The 12,308-nt window shown below is 44.5% G+C and overlaps 1 pseudogene across 1 annotated transcript in view; it reads right to left on the reverse strand.

Moving 5' to 3' along the window:
* The window catches only part of LOC309361232, a 296,451-nt pseudogene that overhangs the window by 212,040 nt on the left and 72,103 nt on the right, over positions 1–12,308 (reverse strand). The gene's annotated exons all lie outside the window — the stretch shown is intronic.

Genomic DNA, 12,308 nt, shown 5'->3' on the forward strand with positions numbered 1-12,308 from the left:
CTGACCGGATTCCCCTCAGGGGGCAGGAAACTTCGCCCTTCTCTTTTGTTCTTGTAAATAACTCATATGGGGAGGGGAGAGGAGGCTCCGACCAGGTGTCAGGTCACTCAGATTACCTGTGTAGCCCCTCCTCGACTCCTCCTAATATTAATGTAATCATGATGTAAATGTGATGTAATTCTGGGGGTGTAGCATAGGGGATTAGCAACTAATAAAAGTTAGGGTCTCCCTTTGTTCGGGGCTTCCATCTTGCTTCACCTCGTGGGCGGTGGGAGTCCTGTCGCGACAGTCTTTTCTTGAATAAAGACCGAGCCTACTGGCTGCTGTTTTGCTCTGAATTGCTCTGGTCGGTGTCTTCATTTGTCCAAGAGAGCCCTCGGACTTTCCTGTAACAGGCTTCAGAACCGTTTGGGGAAGTTTCGGGAAAGGAACTTAGAAAATACTTAACTGCAGGAAAATGTTCCTGCCTCCCCACAGCACCACATTTGCCGGACAATTGCCTCTCAGCTTATGCATGTTTAGGAAGGATTGTGGAGGCAAGAGGTCCTCCCCTCAAGGCCTTTTCCTCTAAAGGAGGTAGACTGGTCTTCTCCAATCCTCTGGCCACTGCTGAGTTTTCCAAACTTGCTGGCATATTGCGTGTAGCACCTTAACAGCATCATCTTTAACAAAATTTAATAGTTCAGCTGGAATACCATCACTTCCACTGGCCTTGTTATTAGCAGTGCTTTCTAAGGCCCATTTGACTTTGCTCTCCAGGATGTCAGGCTCAAGGTCAGCAACCACACTACCTGGGGTGTATGAGACATCCATATCTTTCTGGTATAATTCCTCTGTGTATTCTTGCCACCTCTTCTTGACGTCTTCTGCTTCTGTGAGGGTCTTTCCACCTTTGTCCTTTATTATGGTACTCTTTGTATGAAATGTTCCTTTCATAGCTCCAGTTTTCTTGAACAGATCTCTGGTTCTTCCCATTCTGTTGTTTTCCTCTATTTCTTTGCATTGCTCGTTTAAGAAGGCCCTCCTGTCTCTCCTTGCTATTTTTTGGAAATCTGCATTCAATTTCCTGTATCTTTCACTATCTCCCTCGCATTTTGCTTGCCTTCTCCAAGTCCACCTTTCCTTTTGAAGCAAAATGTCATTGAAATGGGGGAGAAATGCCCTGCATGAAGTCTTGGGTTTGCAATTTGGGGAGAGGGAAGACTGTCTGCGGCGCTGGGGAGCAGGCAGGCTAGCGAGGCCCCCTAGATCTAGAGGCCCATGGCTTCTGCCTACTTAGCCTATACATAAATCCGGCCCTGCCTATGTCACAGTGAGCACAGGCCCATCGATCACGTGCAAGGCATTCTGCATGTTGGGAAGGAGCCTCCTGTTCTGGGCCAGGTGGAAGAGTGACACCAGCAGAAGACTGGGTGGTGGGGTCGAAGCTGATCCCGGGGAGCACGTGAGGAGTCAAGGCTTCCCGCATGAAGGCCTCGCTTCCCCTAGAAGTCCCTGCCTCCTGGTCTGTGTTCGCTTTCTTCTTCAGGTACAGCGCCAGCATGTTCTGGATGGTGCACCTGCTTTCGGGGGAGAGCTTGTCGAACTGGTCCACACTAGAAGAATAGCCATGAGACGGGTGAGACTCCTGCAAGGCGTCCCCAAAGTCAGGGGAACATAAGCGCATTTGAAGAGCCTTGCTGGCTCAGGCCAAGGCCCATTCAGTCCGACATCCTGTTGGCATGTAGTTGGTCCACCACAATTGCAAGATTATTGCATCCTTCAGGAATGGTGTGTCCAGCTCCATCTGAGTCATCATCCAGGCACGCTGTGGAGCTGCATGGATGAGAGATGGGCATCTTCGGCCAGTCAGGGCTGAAGAGCTGGCAAGATCCCCAGGGGGCCATGATGTGGTAACACTGGTGAAGCATTGCAGAGCAACTGAGAAAGCAGAATGATGTTTGCGTGGACAGTCCATTAGAAAGCTGCACTATTATTGCATCGATAGCACATTGCAGAATACGGCCCCCCTCCAGGCAAAAACATCCGTCTGGCGGGACAGTAGCTTTGATTTCGGAGGTTGTGGTTTTACATCTTCCTATTTATTTATTTATTTATTTATTTATTTAAAATTATTTATTTATTTCATAAAATTAAACGCTGAAGAAGTGAATACCAGAATAGATCAGAACTCACTCCCAAGGTAAGGGGAAGAGACATGGCTAAGATGGCAGGACAGCTTACTCTATGGTGTTAACCCCTTCATGCACTAATTAGACTGAAGCATGTTGGTTATATGAGACTGGTTATCCCGCACAATATGCTCTCACACAACCCATGCCCTCCAACTGAAAACCCATTTCCTGGACAATATCAACATTGTGTTTTGTGCCTGTGAACTGCACAGTGAATATTTTTATTAGAAAAGAAAACAGCCCGGTGTTTCAGCTTCTCAGAGTTGTTTTATTCAGTGCGCTGCTACAGCTTGTCACACCCAAATCCTCCAAAGGAATCTGCCAAAGTGCTTTTCCAGGCAAAAGGGGGCAGAGGGAGAGAAACCAAGAACCTCAAATTCACTAGACCAGGGGTGGGGAATTGTGTGGCCCTCTAGATGTTGTTGGATTCCATCACCCCTGACCGTCAGCCATGCTGCCTGAGGCAGAAGGCCATTGGATCTGGCAATATCTGGGAGCCCACAAGATTCCCTGCCCCCGCCCTACACAAACAACCAGGCACTCAGCTGTGAGGCACACCTCTTACCGGAGGGAGGGTCACTCCAGAGGCAGCTGTGGCATGAGGGTGCTGGATCATGCCTTTGTGGGCCCATCTGAGGATTAAAGAGGACCCCCTAGGAAGCGTGCTTGGAGATCTTCCTTACCACGTGGCTCTCTGGCAAAAACACAACAGTACTAACGGCCATATGGAACCACACCTCAAAGCTGGATCAGACTTCCCAGATCCTGTAGCCTACATCAGGAGGAAGACTGGGGCAGAGGGGCCTAGAGTGGGAGTCAGAGCTGCTCTTAGGGCTGCATGTCTGAAGCATGGGCAGAAATCTTTGGGTGTGAGGTTGCATGGGGCTGTCTCTTTGTGTTTTGGTGATGCCAGGCCGCCAGCCAGCCAGAGGCAGGCAACCAACTGGCTTCAGGGGCAAGCTCCTTTGCAAAGCCAGTCTGATTTCACCAAATGCAATGGCAGAGTGACCATTCGGCCCGTGTTCTGCTTCGCTGTGAAATGGCGTGTGTTCCTCAACCCAGAGAACCTCTTGTTCAACGTCAAGCTGGTCTAAGGAAGAAAAGCATAAGAGTCAGTCTTGAATCCCCACACAGATGTGCTGGGAGATGCCTGCACACCGCACACGTAAAGCACATCTCCTCCCACCCACACCCAAAACGTCCTGGGAACAATGGTTTGTTAAGGGTGCTGGGAATCGTAGCACTGTGAAAGGAAAAGTAAGGTTCTTAGGATGCTTTGGAGGGGGTGGAATGTTGAATACACAGCGGCCACATGGACGGATGGACACACCCACACCCACACACCCCAGCATAGCTTCAGCGTTTAGCACCAAAAGTCTTCAGCCAGATGTCATGCAACCCTTTGGCAGGGGCAACTTATCATTTTATTGATTTTCCATAACAAAGAATTAAAAAGGCGGCCAATCTTGCAAAGGAGTGTTGCCATTTAAACTGCAGGTGTGACGTAGGAACCCGAACAAAGAGAAGGAACCAGCTACCCAGAGTCTGCTTCCGATTGCCCTTGTTCTCCACCTCCCTCTTTCCTAATCAGCCGCAAACAAGAGTTCAGATTTGAAAGCCTTGTTATCACCTCATTCCCTTCAATTAGCCAGCTGCTCTGGCAGATGACATCAGTTCCTTCCCGCTCCCAATATTCCTGCTCCTAACCTGGTTAGCCATAGCCCGGAAGCTGAATCTCAGGGGAACGCCTTTGGGCTGGGAAGGGCTCCTGGCCTGTGAAATGCGCTCAAAATGTAAAGATGCCTTCTTTCCAGGGAGCCAAGGGAGAAGGGGGGAATTTGAAATACCTCCCAAACTTCCCACGTCAGAGATGCAGGAGTTGCATCACCTCCAACTTCCTCGGGGATGAAGCAGCTACGAAAAACGAAGCATCCCACCTGGGCACGGTTTCTGAGAGAGCAACAGCAGAAGACCCAGACTCTGGCAAGATGAGCATTTGTCCAGTGGATTCTGGCCGCTCCATGAGGGCAGACAGGGGATGGCTGAGGTGGCCGCCAGCCCCTTCCCACTCCATCTCAGATACAGAACACATTTGCTCTGCCACTCCTTGGCTCTGGCGCCACCTACTGTTGGCCTCCTTGCCTTCCACCCTCCCAGTCCCAATGAGCACCATCCACCCCTGGTCCAGAGGCGCAGAGCAGTAGTTAGGTGATCTTGCGCCCCGGCAGAACTGTCCAGATTGCGCCCCCAGCCAGGGACAAGTTAGCTCTTCTTTCTGCCTCTCCTCCACCCCACCCCCAACCATTCAATTCACCCTGGAAGTACAAGTATCAAAAAGTAAAATGTTAGAGGCTTCCCCCCACCCCATAGCAATATAATTGGATTCAGCTAGCTGGTCAGTCTACTTTCGGTTTCACTCCTGGCTCCTTGTTAAATTAATACTGCATCAGAAACTTCCCAAGCAGATATCCAAAGTTCTTTGGCATTTCTCCAGTTGTTAATGAGATGTCTCTTCTAGTCCAGGGGAGTCTTTTCATCTTCTTCCAGGAAACTAAGAGTCGAAAGCCTTGATTTTCCGTTTTTTTTTTTTCTTTTTCCAGTCATTTCCACAGTTAGTCATTATTAGAGTTATTAAAACCTTATTATATTAACAATTTTTTTAAGTCTCCCTTGCTTTCCTGGTGACCTTCAGCTTAAACACAAACTGCTCTGGAGTGAGAAAAACCCTTCACACTCCAAAAGCCCAGCTGGAGGGACCTGGAAGTGTGCGGGGAAGAGCAGTTTTGTAGTGGGTTTGTTGCACAGGAGCACCAAGTTCACTAACTGGCTGATTCAGATTGAATCCCATTCAAAAAGAGTGCAATGGTGTGTGTTTCAGCCAGCCATCCGGCTGCTGCAACTATTCCCTGGGTGCCACCACACTGTCCTGTCTGTGTGTTTGGAAGGGAATGGGAGCTATGCTCCCCCCAGAGACACTCCACTCCTTCTTCCTTAGCTGTGTTGCTCAACAGTTGAGGCAACCTTCACAGTTCTGGGATGCCGAGGAAGCGAACCAATAGTCATGTTCATCTGTACTGGCTCAGTTACAGATAGGTAGCTGTGTTGGTCTGCCATAGTCAAAACAAAAAAATTCCTTCCAGTAGCACCTTAAAGACCAACTAAGTTAGTTCTTGGTATGAGCTTTCGTGTGCATGCACACTTCTTCAGCAAGGTATCTGAAGAAGTGTGCATGCACACGAAAGCTCATACCAAGAACTAACTTAGTTGGTCTTTAAGGTGCTACTGGAAGGATTTTTTTTTTTTTGTACTGGCTCAGTATGACCTATTCTGACAGGTGCTGCCTTTCATATTCACGCCCAAGAGCCTTTCCGCTCCAGAGATCTGGGGCTGAACCCGGGATCCCTAAAGAGGGCTGCCTTCAGTTGTCTTTTAAAAGTAAAATAGTTGTTTATTGGTTTGACATCTGCTGGGAGGGCGTTCCACAGGGCAGGTGCCACTACCGAGAAGGCCCTCTGCCTGGTTCCCTGTAACCTTACTTCTCACAATGAGGGAACCGCCAGAAGACCCTCGGCGCTGGATCTCAGTGTCCGGGCTGAACGATGGGGGTGGAGACGCTCCTTCAGGTATACAGGACTGAGGCCGTTTAGGGCTTTAAAGGTCAGCACCAACACTTTGAATTGTGCTCAGAAACGTACTGGGAGCCAATGCAGATCTCACAGAACCGGTGTTATGTGGTCCCGGCGGCCACTCCCAGTCACCAGTCTAGCTGCCGCATTCTGGATTAATTGCAGTTTCCGGGTCACCTTCAAAGGTAGCCCCACGTAGAGCGCGTTGCAGTAGTCCAAGCGGGAGATAACTAGAGCATGCACCACTCTGATGAGACAGTCCGCGGGCAGGGAGGGTCTTAGCCTGCGTACCAGGTGGAGCTGGTAGACAGCTGCCCTGGGCACAGAATTAACCTGTGCCTCCATGGACAGCTGTGAGTCCAAAATGACTCCCAGGCTGCGCACCTGGTCCTGCGCACCTGATCCTCTCAAGAGAGGAGAGTTTCCTGCAGAGTCTGGCCAGCTGCTCATCCCTTCTCCCTGCAATCTCCTTCTTCACCTCTTCCACGTGATTCAGCAGACGCTCTTCTTCTTCTTCTTCTTCTTCTTCTTCTTCTTCTTCTTCTTCTTCTTCTTCTTCTTCTTCTTCTTCTTCTTCTTCTTCTTCTTCTTCTTCTTCCAGGAACTGGCGCAGTTGTCTCAACTTCTCCACAGTCTTCAGCCTCTCCACTCACAATTAGGATTGGGATTTGAATTGAACTGCTTCCACCCTCTCAGCTCACAAGTCCTCAGGCTTCTCCTTGACTGCTTTTCACATAATAAACAACAATGGGAAATAAACTCCATTTAGCTGCATTCAAAGGTGAACTTACCTAATTCACCATTCTTGGGAAAATATGGAGACCAAAACAGCATTCTTTTGAAATTCACACCTCTGAATTTCTCAAGGTTGACCCAGCCAGGTAATGTTCACAAAAAATGAATTTATGAGGGTAAAGCACGTATCAACATATTTATACGAGAAGGTAGCCACCCTAGCATTTGTTTTTTTTTAAAAAAATATTTATTACTTTTAAAGATTACAAAAAAGGAAAAGAAAAGAAAAAAAAGACAAAAGAGAAAAAACAAAGGAGAAAAAAACAATACAATATATAGACAATACAAAACACAACCTAAACCCGTTAAACTAAACACATTAAACTAAACTAAACAAAAACGAATCCCTAACCCTAACCCTAAATAAAACAAAACAAAAACAATTTAAAAACATACACCACACCTTTTCCATACTCTATCTTTCATTCCCTTGTTTCCTCGACCTCCTCTCACCTCCCTTTTTGTATTCCACTTCTATTAATTGTTTCAGCAAATCCTTTCCATCTTTCTCTATTTTCTATCATATTATAAATAACATATTTTTTAACCTTATTTTCCATTAAAACTAAAATACTTATATATGCTTAACTCTTTATAACATTTCTGCTAAGGCCATAAAATATCATTCCACCATTTTTCTATCACTCATTAATTTTACAATATTTCTAATCTTCTTTCACCATCTCCTCTCCCTGGTTCCGGATTCTGCCAGTCCTTTCCGTCAATTCCATATAGTCCATCAACCTGGAGATCTTATGTCCGAGGCTCTTAACTCTTTTCCAGGTCCCTTCTGCAGGTCTTCTTCATATTCTTTAATGCTAAAGAGCAAATCTCGGGAAAACTCCAACCTAACAATACTTTTATTCCTTCTGGACAGGTCAGCCAAATTTCCATATTTGAAGCTAAGATCCATAAAGTGTTTCAGAACATGTTTCAGGATTCCTCCAAATCCAAAGGCCCCCAGAACTTCAATCTCCTCCAGACCCAAGTCCATGTCAGTTAATCCCTGCATAGAGGGATCTTTCCAACTTTCCTTCTTCAGTCCAAGCCGGGATCCGATCCTCAAAATCTGACTTCTTCTAGATTCAATCATAAAAGGCCTCAATTTGTAGTCCTCAATTTGCTTCCGTAAGACTAAGGATCCCGCTTGTATTACTTTAGGTTCAACAACAACAGCTTTCTCCTTCTCCTCCACAATTTGTCCTGCCCAAGTAGATTCCTGTACCAAGTCCTGAATTACTTCTGTGTTGATGCTCACTTTTTGTCTCAAATTAATCACTTTCTGTTCCAAGTTATCAATTTTAAAAGTCATGTCATCCGTCTTCTTATGAAGCTGTTCCAGCGAATAGCTTATCTTACATAATACAGTCACTATGGCTTCTCCTGTCAACATTTTAAAATGGTCCAAGGTCAATCTCTGGTTCTCACAATTCCTTATCTTGCAGCTGGCGATTCCCCAGTTACACTCCTGTAACAGTTTCAAAAGCTCCCTCTAGAGGGAAACAGTCTCCACTTGTATCAATCCTTTCAAACACAACTCAAACCATAAAAATAGTTTCCATTTTCAGTTACTTTTCCTCCTTTTTAAGAGCAGAAGAGGGCAATGGAAACAGTATCTTTCTCTTATTTAGCTAGCTGTCAAATATGGTCTGTTCGCAGTTAATGAACTCTTTTCTTTCCAGGTTCAGAGCAGTGGTAATTTGATTTTTCACTCTCTCCTGCAGGCTCGCTAGGTCCAAAATTTCCCCCCTCTTCTCCTGCTTCCAAGGGGGGTTTTGTAATTTTAACCGATGGAAATTTAATCCTTTGCCAAAAGCTTTCAAAGACTTTAGCTTGTACCGTCTTTGCTTCAATGTATTTACAAAAGCGGAAGGCGGACTTCCTGTTTAAGACCTTCCCGCTTTGGTGCCAAATTAAGGTATTTAAAGATCCAATTTTCCGTTCTACTCACGGGTAGTTGTTTAAAGTCCAATTGTCCACAGGAAAAAGTCAGCGCTCTCCGGCAACAGCAATGCGGCTTCACTCCGTGAAAGAAGCAGTCAATTCGAAGCACCGCGCCACTCACCCCACGTCACTCTGGATCCCCAAAACAGGGTTTCCCCGCGAGTAGGGGAGGCGCAAAGGGTGCCAGCCGAATCCCAGGTTCACAAGCTTCTCCCGCTTGTGATTTCAGTGGGTCTCCGCCTTCGCTGTGGTGGTCAGACCCTGCTTTCCATGGAGCAAGTTCCTCCTGATCGGAGGAGCTCCGCCATTGCCGGAGGCGGGTAGCCACCCTAGCATTTGATTCATTTTCAGAATAATAAATAAATAGCAAACCGATATGGGAAAAGGAGAAATGGGGAGAAGTTGAAATGAGAAGTCAGTCCGGACTTGCTTCTTGAAGTGCTTGTTCCCTCACTAGTAACAAGAGGGACACTTCCAAGGAGGTCTTTGCTTTCCTTGTCCAGGTCTGCTTGATAGGCCAGAATTTCCCCTCTCTCTTTCCTCCGAATCTCCAGGCGGCGACAGATCTCTCCCTGACAAGAAAAGGGAAAACTCAGCTTTGATTGAGACACAAAAAGAGGAGATGAATATTATACTGGCTTCTTGGGTCCAGTGGCCTTGCTATATATATATATTTTAAATAATATTTATTAAAGTTTCAAAAAAGTTACAAAAATGAGAAAAGAAAAGGAATAAAAAAAATAAAAAGAGAGCACAAAATACAAAATACAGCAAAATAAAAACAATTAAAAACATTTCCTTCTTTCCATGTCTTGTCTTTCATTTACTTGTTTCCCTGACCTCCTCACACCTCCCTTTTTTGTATTCTAGTTCAATTAAATATTTCAGCAAATCCTTTCCAGCTTGGTTTTTATCCTAATAATTTATCTTAGTGTACTATAATTTTACATTCTCATTTCACCAATTAAAAAATCAATTTTTACCTAATCTTTTATATCGTTTCTGCTAAAACCACATTACTTCATTCCAACATCCTTCTAACATTCCTGGATCTTACAATGTTTCTGTAAATAAATTTTAATTTTTTTCCAATCTTCTTCCACCAACTCTTCACCTTGGTCTCGGATTCTGCCAGTCATCTCCGCCAGTTCCATATAGTCCATCACTTTCATCTGCCATTCTTCCCGGGTGGGTAAATCTTGTGTCTTCCAGTATTTTGCGATGAGTATTCTTGCTGCTGTTGTTGCATACATAATAAAGTTCTATCCTTCTTTGGCACCAATTGGCCGACCATGCCCAGGAGAAAGGCCTCTGGTTTCTTCTGAAAGGTATATTTAAGTACCTTTTTCATTTCATTATAGATCATCTCCCAGAAGGTCTTAATCCTTGGGCACGTCCACCAAAGGTGAAAGAATGTACCTTCAATCTCTTTACATTTCCAACATTTATTATCGGGCAAATGATAGATTTTTGCAAGCTTGACTGGTGTTATGTACCACCTGTATATCATTTTCATTATATTCTCTCTTAAGGCATTGCATGCCGTAAACTTAATACCTGTGGTCCATAACTGTTCCCAGTCAGCCATCATAATGTTATGTCCAACATCTTGAGCCCATTTAATCATAGCTGATTTCACCGTTTCATCCTGAGTGTTCCATTTCAACAGCAAGTTATACATTCTTGACAGATTCTTAGTTTTAGGATCTAACAATTCTGTTTCCAATTTTGATTTCTCCACTTGAAACCCAATTTTCTTATCCAAATTATAAACCTCCATTATTTGATAATAATGAAGCCAATCCCTTACTTTGTTTTTTAGTTTTTCAAAACTCTGCAGCTTTAAGCTGTCTCCTTCCTGTTCCAATATCTCCCAATATTTTGGCCAGTTGGCCTCCATATTGAGGCCTTAGCTTCCATTGGTGACAACCACCTTGGGGTTTTATTTTCAAGCAGATCCGTGTATCTTATCCAAACGTTAAACAAAGCTTTCTTGACAATATGGTTTTTAAATGCTTTATGTGCTTTGACCTTGTCATACCACAAATATGCATGCCACCCAAATACATTGTTGAAACCTTCTAAGTCCAAAATGTCTGTGTTCTCATGAAGCAGCCATTCTTTCAGCCAGCAAAATGCGGCTGATTGATAGTAAAGTTTGAGGTCTGGCAGGGCAAATCCACCTCTTTCTTTTGCATCAGTTAATATTTTAAATTTTATTCAGGGCTTCTTGCCCTGCCACACAAATCTAGAAATATCTTTCTGCCACTTCTTGAAACAGTCCATTTTGTCCAAAATTTGCAATGTTTGAAACAAAAACAACATCCTTGGCAATACATTCATTTTTATCGCTGCAATTCGGCCTAGCAATGAAAGCTTCAAATTTGACCATATTTCTAAGTCCTTTTTCACTTCCGTCCAACATTTTTCATAATTATCTTTAAATAGGTTCACATTCTTAGCAGTCATGTTAACCCCAAGGTATTTCACTTTCTTAACCAATGTTAATCCTGTCTCTTTCTGAAACCTCTCTCTCACAATCGGTGTTAGATTTTTCTCTAAAACCTTAGTTTTCAACTTATTCAACTTGAAACCTGCTACCTGACCAAATTCTTGAATCAATTCCAATACTCTTTTAGTACTAGATTCTGGCTCCTGTAATGTCAATACCAAATCATCCGCAAATGCTTTCAATTTGTACTGTTTAGCTCCGACTTGTATGCCTTTAACTAATTGGTCCTTTCTAATCATATTTAGCAAAACCTCCAGGACCGATATAAAAAGCAATGGAGAGATTGGGCACCCCTGCCGTGTTCCTTTCTCAATCTTAAACTCTTCTGTAACTACGTTATTCACAACCAATTTGGCTTTTTGTTCTGAATAAATTGCACCTATACCGTTTTCAAAACCTTGGCCTACCCCCATTCCCTGTAATTTTTTCTTCATAAAACTCCAAGAAATATTGTCAAAGGCTTTCTCCGCGTCCACAAATATCAAAACTGCTTTTGTGTTGACCTTCACTTGTAATTTTTCTAATGTAATTTTTTCTAATGTTAATTATATTCCTCGTATTGTCAGACAAGTGTCTCCCCGGGAGAAAGCCCGCTTGATCTTTATGGCTTTCTTCTACCAGTATCTTTCTTAACCTTTTAGCCATAATATCAGCAATAGTATAACAGCAAAGTAATTTACTGGAGGAAAGAAAAGTACAGAACACATACATAAATACCATAAGTAGTTCTCATCACAAAAGAATATGCAGGTAAACCCATGAACAGCCAGGTAAACCCATCAACAGGTTTCCTGCCAGACAGGAGTCTGTTGTAGGCCGCCCCTTCTATGATGTATGTATGATGTATGGAGGGATGGTCTTGGGCTCCAGGGTGGGCAATTTCAAATGTCTATATAAGGACTTGGTTCGGGGTCTCCTCCTCCCTCCTGCGTGGGGGGGTGTGAGCACCCTGTTGCAACAGGTAATAAAGATCTGGCTTACTAGCTGCTTTGCTTCTCAGTATTCTCTGGTTGGCCTCTGTTATTTTCTCCTACCGATAGAGAAGCTACAAAAGGACCCTATATGGGCTCTGAGGTACCCCAGAAGGGAAAAGGAGCCCCCAGTCCCCACCCCCTTGCAGCTGACCCCTTGCTGCTCTCTGCTTGGCAGGGTATTGAGGAGGCATCCTGCTAGCCAAAGGAGACATGTGCAATTCACATTTGTAGTGTTCTAAATGTGTACAAAGCAACCTTGCTGGGGGATGTGGATGAGGTTAAC

The sequence above is a fragment of the Podarcis melisellensis genome (assembly GCF_964234715.1).
Source record: "Podarcis melisellensis genome assembly, chromosome: W".
NCBI lineage: Eukaryota > Metazoa > Chordata > Lepidosauria > Squamata > Lacertidae > Podarcis > Podarcis melisellensis.